The sequence below is a fragment of the Convolutriloba macropyga genome, chromosome 10 (assembly GCF_964194025.1).
Source record: "Convolutriloba macropyga chromosome 10, txConMacr16.3, whole genome shotgun sequence".
Taxonomy (NCBI): Eukaryota; Metazoa; Xenacoelomorpha; order Acoela; family Convolutidae; genus Convolutriloba; species Convolutriloba macropyga.
The window spans coordinates 25,260,267-25,272,734 of record NC_134477.1 but is presented as its reverse complement, the minus strand read 5'-3'; positions in this window follow the sequence as shown (position 1 = coordinate 25,272,734).

Here is a 12,468-nt window from a genome sequence, read left to right as displayed (position 1 = left end):
CAACTTATAGAATCTATGAAGAAAATGAATTCCGGTCTTTCACTTGTTGAAAACATTCCCAGAGAGTTTAAAGTGTCTCGCTCATCTGAAGGTGATGAGCCAATAATAAAGCGTCGTCAAACTATCTCATTGGAGTCTGCAAATAATTGTTGTATCTCGCCAATTTCACCCAGACCATCAGATATTACTTTAAATGGTGGTTGTCGTCAAGATTTCGGTATTGGAAGCCGGGCTCAGCAGACTGAGCGAAGCTATAAAATTGCACAAGATGTTAGTACACATGTTTCCAAAAAACGGGCATATAATGCTTGAGGCCAACTATCTTCAGCAATGCATACTAAACTGGAAACGCGAAATTATTGTGGCTGTTCTGTTAAAGCCTCTGAGAGGAGTTTTGATATATTGATGAATGGTATTCAACAGGCAGACGCTTAATTACTTGTAAACATTCATGAATGTATCTTTTCTCACCTAAAGGTTGCCTTGTTTTTTGAGCTCCTTGTTTATGATACAATTGGTATTCTCTAATACAATCTTTGATAGCTTTTTTATTGAGTTAGTAGATAACTTAATGGAAAATTTGAGTAGGTGTAGTGGAATAGGATTTGAAGTTCGTTCTTCAACGTTTAGCACGCGTTCAGTTGCTCAAGTTTGTTAGTGTCTGATTGCTATTGCAGTTTTCTTGTTTGCATATAATGCGCCAGGTGCATATATTTTGCTCTGTGTAGAGATTACAGAAATAATGCCAAAAAATTTAGACACTGTATTTCTACATAAACATTTCCCATATTTTGAATACGCTTTAAGTACTAAGTTCTACTGATTTTTTGTTCGGTGAAATAAAATTTTCGCCAGTCCCGACTAGTCCATCTTTGCTAATGTGTAGTTCTCCTCGGCTATGTTGACGGGTAGTACTTTCTAGAACACATTCTAGTTTCGATAGTTTGACGTCATATGTACCGTCTTTCAAAGCAATAAGGTACAATAAGTCGTGTATTTATAATAATAATAACAGAAGCTTTAGATTTTCGGTCCAATCGGAGCCATTCTCCGATACCAAAATGACAGTCTGTGAATTTATCAAGTTCGGTTTCTTTATAGTTTTACAGTTTGTGCATCCGCAAAGTATTTGCCATTTGCACGGGTCCATTTCGTGGTATTTTAATTCCTTAAAAGTATTTTGCATAGAGTGACAGATGTCTGCTCTTATGATGCTCGTCAAGCAGTATATCCGATTTGAATTGGTCATTACACAAGTTTGTTACCTGGCAAGCGCGTGACCAAAAGTCGGAATCGCATTTTTTAAGGCGACAGTTGACACAGACATAAATCCGGATGCTTTGGCGCTCCGTGTTACCGCTATCAGATGTCGCGACAAAGCTTTGCCAATTTATGAAAAGGCTTGACTTACTTTCAAATTGAGTTGAACGTTCTATCAATCCTGAAGCGTATTCATAAACTTTCTGGGTTAATCAGTTCACATTCAATAATTTCTTGTTGATTCGGATGTATAGTAATTGTTGAGACTGTATGTAAAATTTGTGATTTCGATAATTTTCTATCGTAATTTGTTGATACGGCCAATGAGATAGTCAGTTCCGGTAAAAAAGAAGACCTTTAAAAGGATGTATTACAACATTGTTTTTGCGAAAGAATGGAAGGCCGAGTAACGTTGAAGTCATATTTCTTAAAATTATGAAATCTTCTGTAAATTGACATTTCCTGATGGTTATTTGAATTTGAACGCACTTTTCAACACCGATAACTCTACCATCTGCCACTTTTACTGATTCGGGAAATACTTCTGGCGATTTGAGGATCTTGCTTGGCTCCTTGTTCAGTATCAAGTTGAAGAGTTTGATTGGCAGTGCGCTTGAAAATGCGCCCGTATCTAATCAAGCGTTAGTGTGGAAAATATCAAAAATAAGCGGTACATGGAAAAGATTCTCTCCTAAAAAAGAAATTTTCCTAGTTCTACAGGCTGGGACAATAACCGTTAGATAATGTGATTTTTTTCAGTTTTTTGAAGGGTCATATCTGTTGAATGGGATGTTTGTCCCACGTTCTGGTAGCGGTGGAAACCAGCAGTCACTTGTTTTGTGTCCTAGTTGTCCACAGCAGTGGTAAAACAGGTTACCTCTTCCTCGGTAGGAATTTTGAAAGCGTTGTGACGGTTGTCCGCAATTAGTCCAACTTCCTCTATTCTGGTGCGGTCGGTTAGCAACTGAGTTTTGTCCTCGATAGTTGTTGTTGTTGGGATTTCCCCTTAAATATCAGATGTCGCGACAAAGCTTTGCCAATTTATGTCCACGTTCACTGCTAAGATTTTTGCAAATCTTGTGAATCTCTTGTTAGAGTAGAATCTCGTGAAGCTCTTGGTAAAGTTGATCCAGCTCACGGTGAACTGCAAAGGTAAGGTCTGTAATATTCGCCCAATGTTGGAGAGGGGTGTTTTTTTTTAATTTAACGTTTTTTTTGTAGATGAACGTGCATTTTCTGGATATCTTGTCATTCTCTATTCTTAACTTGCTATGTGCTGTTATTGGGTTTCGACATTGGACGATTGACGTTTTTTGATCCAAGTAACTTAGTTGCTAGCTGTCTGTTCGACTCGTCATTAAAGCCCGGTAGCGCGAAATCTTTTTCTTTGTAATTTTAGATTTCAAGATGCTCGTTTTTAATTCAGTAATAGTCATCATTCTCAATCAGTGATAGTTATCATTCTATTTTTAATTCTTGCATTGTCTAGGAGAGAAGCAAATTGGTATTTCTGAGTTGTCTAGAGAACGTGTAACAGGTGAATGTTAATTGCTTGTGAACCATATTGGAAGCAATAATTGTAAAATTGTGTCTTTTTATGCTATATTTCTGCTTGACAGTTTTCTTTTAGAACGGTTTTTCGATTTCACGTCTCGAAGGATTGAGAGCTTGATTTCTGAGTTAATGCATGATCTAAATCGCCTTTATTCAGAAATAAAGGGCGTTGCTAAAAAATAAAAGCGATGGTAAGATGAGCTTGGAGAAGGGACTGATAGCCGAGTTGTTTATGCTTAACTGTAATGCGCTGGCGGTCAGTGAATCGAAACCCTCCTTCGAAATTTTTTGCACCTATAAAGAATCGAAATTTTTTGCACCTATAAAGAATGATCTCGGCTGCAGCCCCTCTAAATTAAATCGCCCCGCAGGTTGTTCAAGAGCAATTTGTTCAACGTGAGAAGGTTTATGTTCTCAATATGGAAGTTCACTCGTTTAGTACAAGTTCACTCGAATTTCTTACCTTCTCATGAAAACAAGACAAGATACCAAAAGAAACAATTTTTCGATTGGTAATTATCATATTCCCAAGTATATTGCGTAACGGTGTATATCTTGATTGCTTTTTCAAGAAGAATTGAAACACTTTCTATGAAAAATTGTGGCGGGTATAAAAACATTTAAACGTAGCTCTGGCCCGTTCCCTGAGCGGACGAGAGTACTACTTCTGAACGTCTTTGATGATTTACGCTACTCAGGTCTTTTACTGGCCAGTTCCAAAACGGATGCTTCATTACTTTGGAGAAACAAATAAGCTGGGCTGTAAAGACGTGCTTCAACGCAAAAAATAAAGCAGTTTTTCTGATTTGAAACTGCAGCTCCAAATTCTCCCAATAAAGTTTTACTTGGAGTGCAAACTAAATTATATGAAATTTACCAGATACCAACTTCCACTTGCCAACGTGAAATCACACACACTTCACACTTATCAACACCTACCAACATCAAATCTGCCCAAATTACACTACCAACATCAAATCTGCTCTACAGCCAGCGAACCAATTGACACTGCTTCAATCAGAAAATTAAACTCATATCTACTGGAAAACTATACTGAAGATCTATTCTGTTTTAGGAATCTATAACGAGTTGCTTTTAATAAATTTTTTCAAAAAACAATCGAAATCGATACAAAACCATTAGATTTTAAGTAGTTATTCTTTCATTTGTATAAACAAAACTTGAATAATGCGTCGTACGGCAAGTTATCCTGGAAAAACCTTAAGTAGTCGTAGAACTCTAGTCAATTTGATAATAAATTATTCTTCTTTGCTCTGACCTTCGCTGCCTATTAAAGTTGCTTCTGTCAATAACTTGATAGGAAATCATTTTTTTCTGTTTTTGGTTCTAGGCTGTTGGGCAAACATCGTTCAAGTTTTCAATTTCTTTTGAAATGAGAGTAGTATCCTTCGGAATGAAGAATGTATACCGCGACTTTGCGGTTTTTGCAATCTCTATTTTTCTAATTTTGTCAGTGTTTCTGTTTTCTGATGAGCTCACCTTATTGCCCTAAACTACATGGGTAAAATCAATGTCTGTACTTTTTTTAGTTCCTGTTGTAAACTGCATTTGGGCAATGATGTTCAGTTTTAATCCTCTTAAATAGAAATTGGTGCCCTTCGGAAAAAAGTTAGCACCGGGAATCAGTTTTCGAAAATATTTCCCTATTTTTCCAGTCTTCTGTTTTGATATATTAGATATTCTTCTAATTTTTATATTGTTGTCTTAGCAGATTTTCCAGAAAGGTCCATATATAGTTGTCATTGCTAATCTTTTTGTAACGTCATAAAATTCTGTAGTTTTTTACTATAAAAAAATTTCGATGGTAGAAACTCATTTATATAGAGACCATTGCCATTATTTATGGAGAGGAGTTTTGAGTGCGTTTGTCCTTTTTTCTCACCCTTTCGCCTTTTTGAGCTGGGTGTCATTTGTTGCACTCGGTAATCGGTGACTTCAATTGATTTTTATCAGCGATTTTGAATTAACTCTGGTAACTCTAACCTTTTAAGGTTAAGGATAGCTAAGTAGCAGTTGCTGCTCAATAAGCAAACTTATTGAAAAAGTATCGGCCATAATATTAAAACATAGTGTATATTGTATCAAGGTTTCCGTATTAACGTGTTGTGGATTATAATCATGCTTTGGTGTGGATCGAAAGTCTTTTCATGATGTATCTTCATATGCTTTATTGAAATAACGGGAATGTTTTTTTAGTTATGACTAATTAAGTTCTTACAAACTTAAGAATTTTTGGCCAGGATCGACATTGAAATCACAAAAAGCTTTCCCAGATTTTGCCGATCTAGAGGGAGAGCAGTTTCTGACATAGCAGAGCTTATATTTAATGCAAAAATTTTTTTTGCTGTTATTTTACGTGTTTTGATATTGTAGGTGGAACAATTCGAAACATCGGATGGCTGGTAAATTTTAGTTTTAATTGATGTTGTGAATTTAGTAAGGATTGGTTTAGTTTTCTTTATTGTCAGTCCTATGAGCGGAGATTTTGATGCTATTTTTGCTTTCATTCTAGAAGTAATTTTCCTCTAAATCTTTTTGACTTCGTTTTTAATAGCCGCGCAGCGATAGCTGGGGCTATTATTGGCCTTGGTTTGAATTTGAAATGTATTAGGGCGCTTTCTTTTAAGAAAAATTTTAAAGATCTGTTCACACATTTTCATTATTTTTGAAGTGAAATTGGAGTAGTGATTTTGGTCACGCCGAAACAGGAAGTGGAGCGAAAAAGCGAGTAGTTTTGCGTCGTGAAATTTTTCCACACAAAAATTCGCTTTCTCGCTAGTGGTTTTTTATTCACATGTGGCAATTTCACATTGATTTTTACTGTTTTTTTAATTTTTCGGATCAGATTTTTTTCTAAATGGTTTTCCAAATCCATTCAAAAATCATTCTAGGCCAACTTTTTAGTTTGAACTAAATTTTCTTGCCTCGCTTACTGTTTTTTGTTCTAATGCGGCATTTAAACATTGATTTCCTGTTTTTTTTTTATTATCAGTATTAGCAGTAGTAAAAGACTTCAATTACCAAAATAAGAGGTTTCAACGTCTCGTTTAATGAAATTCTTGAATATGGTATTGTAACAAAATAACGTATATTTTACAAAATAAGATCGGCAGAACGTACATCGGCATTTAAAGGACTAAGTGCATGTGCAGTTAAAATCAAACTTAGAGTCACGCAGGTATATGAAGAACTCTCTCAGGAGGCGTTTGTTGTCTGCTGGTGGTTTTAAAATACTGAAAGGACTCGTCTCATTAAAATCATTTACATTGAACCTGTATCTTTTTAAATAGGACTTCGATGTTTTAGTTGCTTTGTTGTGTGACTGATGACAAGTTGATGAGCGTGTTCACTTTGTAGAATCCTGGAATTGATCTTCAGCGTGAAAAATCTTCAAGTTTATAACAAGTTTTCCCATACCTAATAGAAATGAAAAATAGAAGATCTCGCTCAATAAGCTGAAAGCAGATCGGTATGTCTGAATATTGCAGTGCTGGAATGTAATTGCGTTTTCCATAACACGAGCACAATGCTCTCAGTAGTGATTTTCTAATAATCTTGAGTGAGCAATATCGGGAAACTGCGCTACTGAGGCGTAATGGAGAATTGATAAAATGCAGGCTGAGTACAAATTTTGCTTGAATTTTGTTTGGTAGGCTATATGGAACATTGTTTCTGAGACAAATGAAGCTTTCTGAGCTTTCGTTAGCTTATTGTTGATGCGCCTACTCCGTTTTAATTTGTTGCAAATTTCAACGCCTAAATCGGTTGTATTGTAAAGACTTTCTGTAAAGAGTTGTGGTCTATCTTGGAATTGCACTTGTGTGCTTCAGAGATATAAATATAAACACATTTCTCTGCGTTAAATTTCAAAGAGTTTTCTGAATACGAGTCTACAATTTTATTGAGCGAAATTTCGCTTTCTCTGATTGTTCACATGGGGCAATTTCACTTTGAGTTTTACTGTTTTTTCGATTTTTTAGATCTGGTTTTTTATGGTTTCCCCCATCCGTGCATAGTTCATTCTGTGCCTAGTTTTTCGTTTGAACCAAATTTCCATAGCTCGCTAGTGGTTTTTTGTTCATATGCGGCATTTTGACATTGATTTTGTTTTTTTTTTTTCAATTTTTTGACATGATTTTTTCAGAAATGGTTTTACCAATTCACTCATAGCCGTTCTAGGTCAAGAGTTTGGTTAAGTCAATGAAAATTCCTTGAATTGTACGCCAGGACTTGTCCGTCTACGGTTTTTATTTCGTCGTCAAGATTTGTTACGACCATATGACGTCATAGCGACTTCAAATCTGCTTTTTGTTCATTTGTTCAGTCAATTTCAACTGAAGTATGTGCGTGACGTCCTTTCTCACTCTCAGTGGAGTGAGTTTTTTTTTTCATTCGCGTTATTAATTTCTGGTCAGTTGTGACTTACCTCACTCACAAAAATGACTTCCTCACTCTGAAATTGGCTGTTCTTGACTTTAATTCAAAGAGATAAGGTCAAGTGAACGTGTGTAACTCTAAATGAAGGTTATTTGAGGGCAGCTAATAGAGGCAGCTGTAACTAATACCTTATAATCAAAATATAACATCTCAGCGTTTAATGAAAAGGCATTTTTTTGGTCGTGTCTTTTTTTACTGTTTTTTTGGACTGCAGATCTACGAAGCTATTGCGGCTATCTTCTGGCAATCTGCCAGCTGTGTTTCTAGTTGGCGTCATGAACAACTAGCAGTTCCTAATAAATTGGTTAATAACAATTCTTACCTGACCAAAGTGGGGAGAATATAGACGAACATTTCACGCGTGCAAATTTGAAATGGACAGTTGAATTTAGAATTATTGAACTGCTGATCTGTTGAATTAATTACCATAGTTATGATAACCAAGTTAATTATAATTCAAATATACCATTAAAAATATAACAATGCTGTTGCCGACATCAGTGGTCATTTTGGTGGTGGCAAGAATTGATCAGAACTTGCGAAATTCAGTCTCCACTCAATTGAGTAGTTGAGGAGTTTGTCCATGATTGATCTGAGATGAACGTTGAATTGTTTTCTTTAATTCCGGTCCTGAACACAAGAAGTCTGTTTCATAGTAAGACTTAAGATGCATGATTGGTCACGTCTCGATTTAAAACGGTGTGATTATTGTCAAGTATTTTCCATTTTTTCAATCTGCTAACTTCAGATAGATAACTTGAGCGAGGATTCATTGCAAAAGGCAAATGTGTCTTCTGATTTCTCTGGAACAATGAATGACCGAAAAAGGGCCAAAATCTGTTTAAAAATTGGTGGATTGCTGGCGATTAGTCGTGTTAAAATCGCGCGCCTCAAAAATAAGGCAATGGAGTTAGCAAGCATACGACTTAAAACTTCAGGTGGTGGAAAAAGTGAATGAAGGGCTCATGAGTCTCTCTTTTTTTTTCTCTCTCTCTCTCTCTCTCTCTCTCTCTTTCACCAACTGTTTGACATCTTTGTTATTAGACATAACTGGCGTCGAGAGGGGGTTCATTAGACATATATTGCACGCCGAGAGCACAAATGCAGTGTGTGATATTTTGTGACATCGGGCGTGACGATTGCAGTATTATTGCCGAGTATTATAGAGATCTTAGTCACATGGCAATGATAGCATTTTTGTCCTCCAACGCGTTGATTACTGTCTTCCAAGAAAGTCATCAGGTGATTGATTGCTCACAGACAGATGAGCTTTTCTATTGAACAGTTGATCTCTTCTCAGCTATAATGAACTTCTAATTTCATCGTTTTTACTGCATTCATACTCTGACTAAAACATAGCTTATCTCTGATTTATTCTCAAATTCTACCATCGTTTGTTCTATCCATAATCAAATTTAAATCCCATCAAAAATGAAACTCCCTCAAGAAGCCTTCATGAAGCTCAATTGAGAGCAAATGTATGACTTCTACAAGCAAGTTTATGAAAAATTAGAACAGAAAGAAAAGTATATAGAAGATTACATTACTTCTGTCCACCAAAATTTATCCAGCCTCGGGAGTAACGAGGCAAATGGTAAGAACGTTCCAAATAATAGAAACCCCCCGGAGGCAAAAAATATTATTCTAGGGAGTAGCATTATCGGGAAATTAGAAACCGACAAAACTATTCCAACCGATATAATAGTTCATGCATATAGGGGCTCGACAATTGAAAAATTGGAAATGCTGAAAAAATACCCATAGACAAAAATGAAAACATTAATATTGCAAAATGGGACAAACAGCTTTCTCAAATTCGAACGCAAACCCAGAGATGTATTTGAACAATACAAACAGCTGGTCAAATTATGTCGGGAAAAATTCTATCCAGACCAATTTTACCTGATGACAGTAAACCCGATGAAAAATACAAGCGCGAATATGGCACAAAATAAGATGTATGATGAGTTCAATGACCTTATCAAAATTTAATACAAAAATAATCCTGATATCAATATTTTGGATTTCAAGAAATTGGTTCGAGAGATCGGGGCAAAAACAGATAACATTGGTCGTGAAATAGATTTAACGGTCTACGAGAACAGCGAGTACAATGAACTGTATCACGACAATGTTCACCTATTTTTATCGAAGTGGGATTCCTTTTCTAAAAAACCATCTAATGCGAATTCTATTGGACACTTCCGATGGTCTGATCTCGAAAACCCCAGAGGCACATCCTACTTATGCCAATACGACAAACACTTTCATCTCTAACAATTCGAGCTTTAAAAAATGTCGTCGTGAAACCCTCTTGTAAACAGACAGTACTCTAGCACCTCATATGCATATCCATACAACAACAATGCTTTCTATTGATTTTGACCTTACTAACGTGAGCTATGTTGAGGTCAGAAATGAGTAGAAAAGCTTGAAACCCTCCTTATGATAAACAATATTTGTTTATTTTGGTTTCCTTGCTGCTGTTTGAGGCCTTTCGTCCCGCGTCTCTGACAGTAGCGGGGTGACCACTGTGGGCATATCTGAATTGTAAAAAGTTTTTCTATTCATTGAAATTTTACTGCCTTGCTCTACGTCGCAGCGCTTTGATAACGTTTAAGAAATTTTTGAGTATTTATATTCTATTTGGATTATTTGTTTACCTGTTAAATTGTGATGTTGAACGTAATCCTGGGCCACCGCTAACCTATGTAAATTTTCTTTCCGAAAATAAAAAACTTAAAGATCCATTATGCTTCTATCAATTAAATTGCCGGAGTTTAGTCAATAAAAGAGAACAACTGAAAAAGATGCTAAGAGAATGCTCAAACAATACTCTTTTTGCTTTTACGGAAACATGGTTGACCAATGAAGATAATATTAATCTATGGTGCATAGACAGCGATTACTATTCTTGCTTCAGATGTGACCGAATATCTAAAATCTCAAAGTGGGGTGGCGTAATGCTGCTAATCCCTAAAATTTTTAATCCGAAAACCGTAATGATTTTCCAAAAATTAGCAAAGACTTCGACTCTTTGGATTGAGCTCACTCTACCCTACAAAAAGTTTTCTCCACTGCTTGTGAATGTTTCATATAATCCTGAAAAATCTAAAACCGACATCTTTCTCGAAGAATTAGCATTGCAAATAGATTATGAAATAACAAAAAAGCAAAAAAAAAATTATTACTTGGCGATTTCAATATAAATTACCTCAACCCCAACGAAAGAAACAAATGGACACAATTCATGTACCTTGTGGTCTACCAGTGGTCAACAAAACACCTACAAGGGGAAAAATCTAATTGGTTATGTAATCAAAGATGATGAGCTGCCTAATTCTAATGTTTTTACTTTTGAATCGCCCATCACATCGGATCACAAAGCTATTGCAATGATAACGAATGTAAATTAATAATCGCAGCCTCCAAGAGGCAAAATAATCTTCGACAAATCAAAATTTTGTAAACATTTATACCTACAAGACCTGAAACAAATTGATAAGGATGTTCTTTACACGGCATCTGACGCTGAAGACATGTATCGTATCTTTAAGAAAATTTTGAAGTTATCCGCTATCACGCCACTCTAAAAACGGTCTTCATACGGACTGAGAAATCCAAAATTAAACTAGAGAGTAATGATCTCATAAAGAGCATCTTTAAAAAAGGAGATTCGGAAAAAAAACAAAATTGAATATTATAAACGACTCAAGAAACCCTGCTAAGTTCTCTCACAATATCTTTTGCCTCAAAAGCTGTTTTGATGATGTTATTACTGACAACTACAAAATGGCCCAATTGCTCAATTATAAATTATTTAAATTAGGTGATTACATTGGAAGCGCTTGCAACTTTTTTCTCACCATCCATAGGACATCTAAAAAGTTGAGTTTAGATTCGTAACCGCAAAAGAAATCTTACTGACTCTAAAAAATTTAAACTCAAACAAATCATCAGGTCCTTCAGATATCCCATCATGAGCTCTTGAAGATGGGTTTTTCTTTTTAGCCGATCCAATTAAATTGCTTTTTAACCGATTTTTAGCTGAAGGAGAATTTTCTGAAGATCTTAAAAAGGCTGTTGTTACTCCAATTTTTAAAAAAGGAGAAAACTCTTTGCCTGAGATTTACAGACCAATATCAATTACAAGCTAACTAGCAAAAGTTTTTGAGCGTTTGCTTCGTGAGCAAACCTTAGAATATCTTGAAAAATTTGCGCTGCTTTCCAATACTCAATTTGGTTTTCGTAACAAAGTCTCAACGATGGACGCCCTCGTTTACTGTACTGAAACGGCTCAACGGCTATCCTGAATATCGGCTCAACCCTTCAGAATAAGTTTCTTAACGTGATTTTTTAAAAAAAACAATTGAAATGGATGCAAGACCAATAGTTCTAAAGACGCATCTTAAAATGTTTTTCTTCAATTTATTTAAACAAAACTCGAATAATGCGTCCTACGGCAAGGCATCAGGGAACAATTTAAAGTTTTCATAGTACAACTGTCTCAATATAAACCGTAATATATTAATTTATTTCACTTATACTCCGAGCTACACTGCCCATTTAGTTGTTTGCTGTTAATAACTTAATTTCAATTCAATGTGTTTTTATTCGGTGTCGCTTCCATTTCTCAAATTGTTAACTGTTAGAGCAAATCTTATCATTCGCTGGGAAGAGGGAGCAATTCACTTCTGTTTGTGTCAATGTTTTTTAGGGATGTGCGTTTTTTGTCCGTGGATTATCGACAAGTGCACATGATGTAGCTCTCAGAAGTCTCAGAGACGTTTCAAAACCTTTCAATGTTGTGAAATGTTATGATGTACGACATACTGCTGTGATGGCTTCTGCTGAGAGATGACCCTTTGTGCAGCCAAAGATGGCAGTACTGTCACTTCAGAAGGCTTTTCTTCGATTAGCACAAATAATTGATGCGAAACTAATTGACAAAGACAACACAGTAAAACAACGAGATATGGCTCTAAGTTCTGAATGCTTAGCTATGCTTACTTCACCTCAGCTTTTTGTCCTACGTTTGCTGAGGTGGTACATTAGGTCGTCACTTTTGGCACATTTATGGGACCTTTTCTCTTTTCTGACATTCATATATGCACAACGGCAATACGCAGAGCGGCAAGCGTCACAGAAAACGTGAAGTTGAATTTCTGGCTACTTGATGACAACTTTCAGCTGCCG